The sequence below is a fragment of the Epinephelus moara genome, chromosome 18 (genome assembly GCF_006386435.1).
Source record: "Epinephelus moara isolate mb chromosome 18, YSFRI_EMoa_1.0, whole genome shotgun sequence".
Lineage (NCBI taxonomy): Eukaryota > Metazoa > Chordata > Actinopteri > Perciformes > Serranidae > Epinephelus > Epinephelus moara.
In genome coordinates this window covers 37639074-37645760 of record NC_065523.1, presented here as the reverse complement: position 1 = coordinate 37645760, position 6687 = coordinate 37639074, and the positions used below count along the sequence as shown (strand labels likewise).

The following is a 6687-nucleotide window of genomic DNA, read 5'->3' as shown; positions in this document are numbered from 1 at the left end:
AACATGCAGGAGACTAGTCCACTGATGGACCCTGATGAGGACTGTTGGTCCACTGATGGACCCTGATGAGGACTGTTGGTCCACTGATGGACCCTGATGAGGACTGTTGGTTGGCTAGGAAAATTCTTATTGAGGGGGGCAGCCCAAGTTGCCACACAGGTTAACGTGCAATCTCTGGCGGTTGCCATTTGTCTTTACCCGACCAGATAGCAAGCAAGTAGCCTGCTAAGACCATCCTGACGTGAGCTTGATATTCTGTTTCGCTGTCTCTCAGTGCTGCCACAAACACTTTCCAGAATTAAAATCCAGTCGTGGCCAGTCAGGGACTGGGTTGCAGTTGATGGTGTAAAATGCAGGTTTGCAGAACAGTACTGGCAGCTCCCAAAGAAACAAGCACTAACGCTGACATCAGTAAACATTGCAATAAGTGAAGTTCTTGCAGAAATAGAGAAGAAGAAGAACATGTATGCACTCGCAGTTTCTTGGAGGAAAAGACGTTTTCACCGTTCTTCCAACTGGATTTGGCAAAAGCTTTATTTATCAATTGGCTCCATTGATGATAAAGATTTCCCTGGTGTTTTGTTATGCTGATTGGCCGAAGGAGTTTGTCTGTCAAGGCGGATACTTCCGCCCACTGAAAGTGTTTAGGGCGGCACTGAGTCCAGACTGATACAGAGATCAAAACAGAAAGTTGAGATTACGTCATCAGGATGGTCTCATCAGGCTATCGAGCATCATGGCAACAGAAAAAAGACAAGCTGAAGATGATGTTGGTGGCCTGCGATAACATTTCCACCAAACTTCAGATGGTGGATTGTCCACATCTGTAGAAATCTTTTGTAATTTCAGTAATTTGTGTTGTCTTGCTACAGTATGCAGCTACAAGTCTCCAGTGTGCTCACTCTGTGGGCCTCATACTGCAGGAGATCCAGGCAATTTCTTAACTCGGAAATAGAGCTTTCTAAGCTTCCTGCGCCACTGAGCAACTTTCATAGGAATTTGAAAATGCATTTCCTGTGGAAAATGCGTGTGGATGCTGAATGCTGAAATGAATTCAAAACCATGGCCAAAAATGCAGAAATGGTAGTAATAGTAGATGTAGTTCTGGTAGTATTATTAGTTGTAGTCCTAGCAGTAGTCGTTAGCCTGGTTCCAGACCATAGACCCCGCCCACTCAACTGAGCAGGCTTGCATCTCTGGTCTGGCATACTGCAATGAATTTGCGATTTATCTCGTCCAAACAATGGAAGGACCAATGAATGCCTGGGGTGGGGGCGGGTCTAGCGATTAGCCAATCAGCGCCACGCTAATGGCAACCGCTACAGATCCTACAGACCACATTAATGATGCTATCGAGGTATTTCGCCACTACTCGCGTTAATGGAGGACCAAATTAAGGAAGCTGCTAAACTGGATTTAACGGCGATGCACGACGACGGAGACAGTTTAAACGGGCAATGCTTGCTTGTTTTCGGCACCCCCGAGGCATGGATACTAATGATGTCGGATTCTGGGTGAGTTGTTGATCTCTACTGATTGGTTAGGGAAAAATCAAATTCCCTCCCCCTTGTAAATCGCCTTCAATGGAGGCGATGTCAGACTGAAGGTTCTGGGAGCTTCAGTCTGACACTCAGGCTAAGTAGTCGTAGTAGAAGAATTAGTAGTGGCACAAGTAGTGGCAGAAATTGTGTTAGAATAGTAGTTGTAGTTGTAGTCCTTATTTTTTACAACCATTAAAAGTAGAAAAAAATTGAATAGGGACATAAACATTTTGACGTTTGAATGGTTCCTGTAGCTGAAAGTATGTGCGGTGGTTAAATGCACAAGCATCCACACTAATAAACAGGGGTCTACTTACAACGCTGTATCCACATCAAACAATAAAACTGAGCGGTGCTGATCAAATATAAACCAAGATTCTGTTACTGCGTTACCTCAGATGTTTTCCAGAAACATATTTTAACTTTAACTGTTTTTTGTTCGAAACTGGTATTTGCCAGCTGACCGCCATATTGTTTCCTGGGGAAAAACGGCCAAGCTCGCATCACATCACCCACCAGCAGGAGCTTTTGTTGGTGCGAGGTGGTGCACCTACAAATACCAGAATGCATTCTGGTATTTGTAGGTTTTCTACTTCTTGAGCTAAAGCGATGCCACAGTCCTTTTCTCTGTTTGGTCACGTAGCACCAGTTTAAAAAGTACTTGCATCTTTCTTCTGCACAGACAGCCCCGTTTTATGAAGCGACAATCTGCCAGCAGTAAAACACTTCTTAAATAACTCACCGGGCCTCGAAATGTGTTGTTCAGTCTGTTGTGTGTGTGTGCTGATTTTTAATGACATGTTTGGGTGGGGGTGTGGTGGGGACAGTGGGGTGGTTGTTTTAGGGTGGGGGTATGTAGGTTGCATGGTGATTTGGGTCAAAAGCATCCAGAGATTAACCTCTGACCCCCCCTCGTCTCTTCATGCACTAATATCCTGCATGTGTGTGTCAGTGGAGCAGGTGGCACTTTGAGGTGAGCTGCTACCAAAGCTTAATGTGTTGAATCACTCTGTCGGGCTCCGTGATCTACGATGATGGCAGCGATAGCAGCTTGAAGGAGAAACCAAAGGTGAAAGGGACATTAAACAAAAAAGTGAGCGAGGGAAGGAAGTGAAGAAAGGCAGAGAAGGAAAGACACGAGGCGAAGAGACAGATGAAGGGAAACTGAGTGAGAGTGCCTCTATAGCTGCTGCATTGTAAATAGAGACTAAAAATAGAAAGGAACAGGCAGAGCTCCTCTGACCAGCTGAGAGTGGAGACTAAGAAAGAAGGAAGAGGCTCCTTGCTGTTAAACTGACGAGGAGATACTGCCGAGGATAATAAATGCCAGACGCTGACAGACGATATTTGAGCTTTTACAACCAGACGATCTGTTCGGCACTTCAATGAGCTGTGTGGTGACTGGGACCAGTCCAGCTGATATCACACCAGCTCAGCCCTGCCGACACGGGGAAACGTCCAGTCGATCAGATCTGATCAATATAGGCCTGAACTGGATAGAATGATTTAGTGTGTGTTAGGGTTAGCTGGTATGTTTCTGTCCCACTGTTCACACACTCTCTAATCTGGGTGTGTTTGGCCCCCAGAGACTCAGAGCCAGGGAGCGGGGCCAGAGCGGTGGCATGGGCCGCCCCTGGAATGTGATTGGCTATTACTGGTGCTCTACAAGAGCCAGAGGGTGATTGGTAGGTAGCTGGCAGCTAACTGGTATCATGGATGGATTACTGAACCTCTGTATGAAGTGAATGTGACTTTGACTGATTATTTCATATTGGAAACTCCATCAAATGACTACAAAGAGACACAAAACAACTACAAAGAGATGCAAAAATGCTACAAAGAGAAAAACAACAAAGAGACACAATACAACCCCAAAATGACTAAAAATAGATGCACCACGAAGAGTAGCAATATGACAACAGAGTAACAGAAAATGACCACATGTACACGCTAAACAAAAGAGACTACAAAGACACAAATAACGACCACAAAGAGATGCAAAACAGCTACAGAGACAGAAAACAACCAAAAGGAGATGCAACTTTATTACAAAGGGATGCAACATGACCATTAAGAGAGAGAAAACCACGACAAAAAGACAGAGTGCGACCAAAGAGACACACAAAAAAAACTACAAAGAGATGCAAAATGAGTACAAAGATGCAAAACGACCACAAAGAGATGCAATATGGCTACTGAGTGATTGAAAATGGCCACAAGTACACACTAAAAGACCACAGAGACAGAAAACGACTCCAAAGACACTGAAAATGAGCACAAAGAGATGCAAAGTGACTACTAAGAGACAGAAAATGACCACAAAAAGAAATAACCATGAAGAGACACAAAACTGCTACAAAGAGACAGAAAATAACCACAAAGAGATGCAGTACAACTACAAAGTAATGGAAAACGACCACAAGTACACGCTGCACGTAGAGAAATGCAAAATGACTACAAAGACACAGAAAGCGACCACAAAGAGATGCAAAGTGACTACAAAGAGACAGAAAGCAACAACAGTGAGACACAAAACAACTTCAGAAATAAGTAAAATGGTCACAAAGACGCAAAGCGACCACAAAGAGAAACGACCAAAAAAACACTGCAAAACAACCACAAAGAGACGCAATACGGCTACCAAGCGATGGAAAATGACCACAAGTACACGCTGAACCACGATACAGAGACAGACGACGACTACAAAAAGAGACAGAAAATGAGCACAAGGGATGCAAAGTGACTACAAAGAGACACAAAGCAACAACAGAGATGCAAACAAAAAGATGCAAAATGGTCACAAAGACCAAAAACGACCACATAAAATAAACTGCCACAAAGAGACGCAAAACTGCTACAAAGAGATGGGAAACAACCACAAGTAAATGCAAAATGACCACAAGTACATGCTACAGGACTACATAGAGACAGAAAATGACCACGAAGAAATGCAAAATGACTACAAAGAGACGGAGAGCGACGACAGAAAGACACAAAAAGATGTAAAACAGTTACAAAGAGATGGAACACAGCCACAAGGACACCCAATGACTACAAAGACACAGAAAGCGACCTCAAAGAGATGCGACGTGACTACAAAGAGGCAGAAAGCAACAACAGTGAGACACAAAACAACTTCAAAAATAAGTAAAATGGTCACAAAGATGCAAAGCGACCACAAAAAGAAATGACCAAAAAAACACTGCAAAACAACCACAGGAGATGCAAAACAACCACAAAGAGACGCATTACAGCTACCAAGTGATGGAAAATGACCACAAGTACATGCTGAACCACCACATAGAGACAGACAACGACTACAAAGACACAGAAAGCGACCACAAAGAGATGCAAAGTGACTAAAGAGACAGAAAATGACCACAAGGAGATGTAAAATGGTCACAAAGACCCAAAATGACCACAAAAATAAATGACCACAAAGAGACGCAAAACTGCTACAAAGAGATGGAAAACAACCACAAGGAGATGCAAAACGACCACAAAGAGACGGAAAGCGCCAACAGAGAGACACACAAAAAGATGTAAAATGTTTACAAAGAGCTGGAGAACAGCTACAAAGACACAGAAAATGACTACAAAGACACGGAAAGCGACGACAGAGAGATGCAAAATGACCACAAAAAGAAACGACCACAAAGAGACGCAAAACATTTTGTGTTTTTCATCTCTGTCAGTGTGTGTGTCCTGCTCCTATAAAGACAGGGCTGTTATTGTTGCCTCATAATCTGTTAACGCTCTTTGGAGCTACAAATATCACCTATTTAACGATATCATTTCATGTTTGAATATCTCACATTGTTTCTTTGGCATTTATTTATCACACTAAATGACCAGAGTCTAAACACATTTTAATTTCGTAAATGTTCCCCCTTCTTTAAAACAGTTTGGCCCCCAGATTCAGAAGTTTCTACAGCCGCCCCTGCTCAGAGACACAAGTATAACACCGAGCATCTTCAGTCTTTAAAACAGGGTCAGCTGATGCAGGAGGAACAGAGAGGCAGAGGAGGAGGAAGCGCAGAGGAGAAATATGAAGTTTTATGTAATAATCGTGGGATCCATATGGCCCAGTATGAGGTGTGTGTGTGCGCGCGTTGGGAGGCTGGAGGCGGACTGCAGAGTGTCAAACTGTCCGTGCAGATTGTTGCACTTTGGAAAGTACATTTACAATAATCAGCTGATGTCATAAACGCGAGTACAGTCTAAATTATTATTCATGCATATTATCTGAAATTCATTTGGGGCCAGCCTGGTGTGTTGTATGATTACTGCTGCAGACTGACAGGCCTGCACACACAACATTGCAGTGTGTCGGCACCGTGTGAATGACTGTAATTGTATAATGTGGCTCAAAGACACAGTCGCATCTCTTACCTCACTGATGCGCCGGTGGAGGCTGTTGCTCTTTCCAAGTCTGACCGGTGCAGTTAAACCGGAGGGGGGTGTAGAGAAGACAGCGGGACCGACACACGGACACAGGCTTTTATTTCCCAGCTGTAAAATAAATATGAGCAGACTTAATGTCTGGACACTTTGCGTGTGTCGGGGAGGCGGTGCGCACTCTCGGTATCCACGGGAAGAGATGAAGGATAAAATCCGCAGTCTCCGGAGTCAAACAGACGATGACGAGCGGTCTGAGGCTGTCTGCTGTGCCGCTGGAGGCTCTCTGTGGCCGGTAGTCTGCCCGGTAGTCCGGTTTGTGGCTGCAGATGCCCGAGAATGAGGAAGGAAGGGACAAGTTAACAAGCTGGTCCGGTGCGCGCTCCGCCGTTCACTGCCCGCTGCTCTGCTGGGAGCCTCCTCCTATATGAGCCCGTGCGTGTGCGCGTGACACAGAGAGAGAGAGAGTGTGTGTGTGTGTGTGTGTGTGTGTATGTGTGTGTGTGTTCCCCGAGGATGCGTTTACAGAGTTGACCAGGCGAGGCGGAGGGAGGAGGAGGAGGAGGAGGAGGAGGAGGAGTGTGTTAAGGCAGGTACCACAGTGAAGGAAGGAAGGGTTTCAAACTGTCTTCACTCTCCTCACTGTGTGTGTGTGTGTGTGTGTGTGTGTGTGTGTGCCCTTCTTGCCCCCTCTGCCAGACTCTGGATTTCTGCCCTAATATGGCCACTTATAGCTCCATCTGCAAAA

The 6687-nt window shown here is 44.9% G+C and overlaps 1 protein-coding gene across 1 annotated transcript in view; it reads right to left on the bottom strand.

Moving 5' to 3' along the window:
- The window catches only part of gng13b (guanine nucleotide binding protein (G protein), gamma 13b), a 29734-nt gene extending 23360 nt beyond the window's left edge, over positions 1-6374 (bottom strand). Inside the window, exon 1 of the mRNA XM_050069392.1 lies at positions 5934-6374. The gene's annotated coding sequence lies outside the window, so the exon portion shown is untranslated. The remainder of the gene's footprint in view (positions 1-5933) is intronic.
- Between the last annotated feature and the right edge of the window lie 313 nt (positions 6375-6687).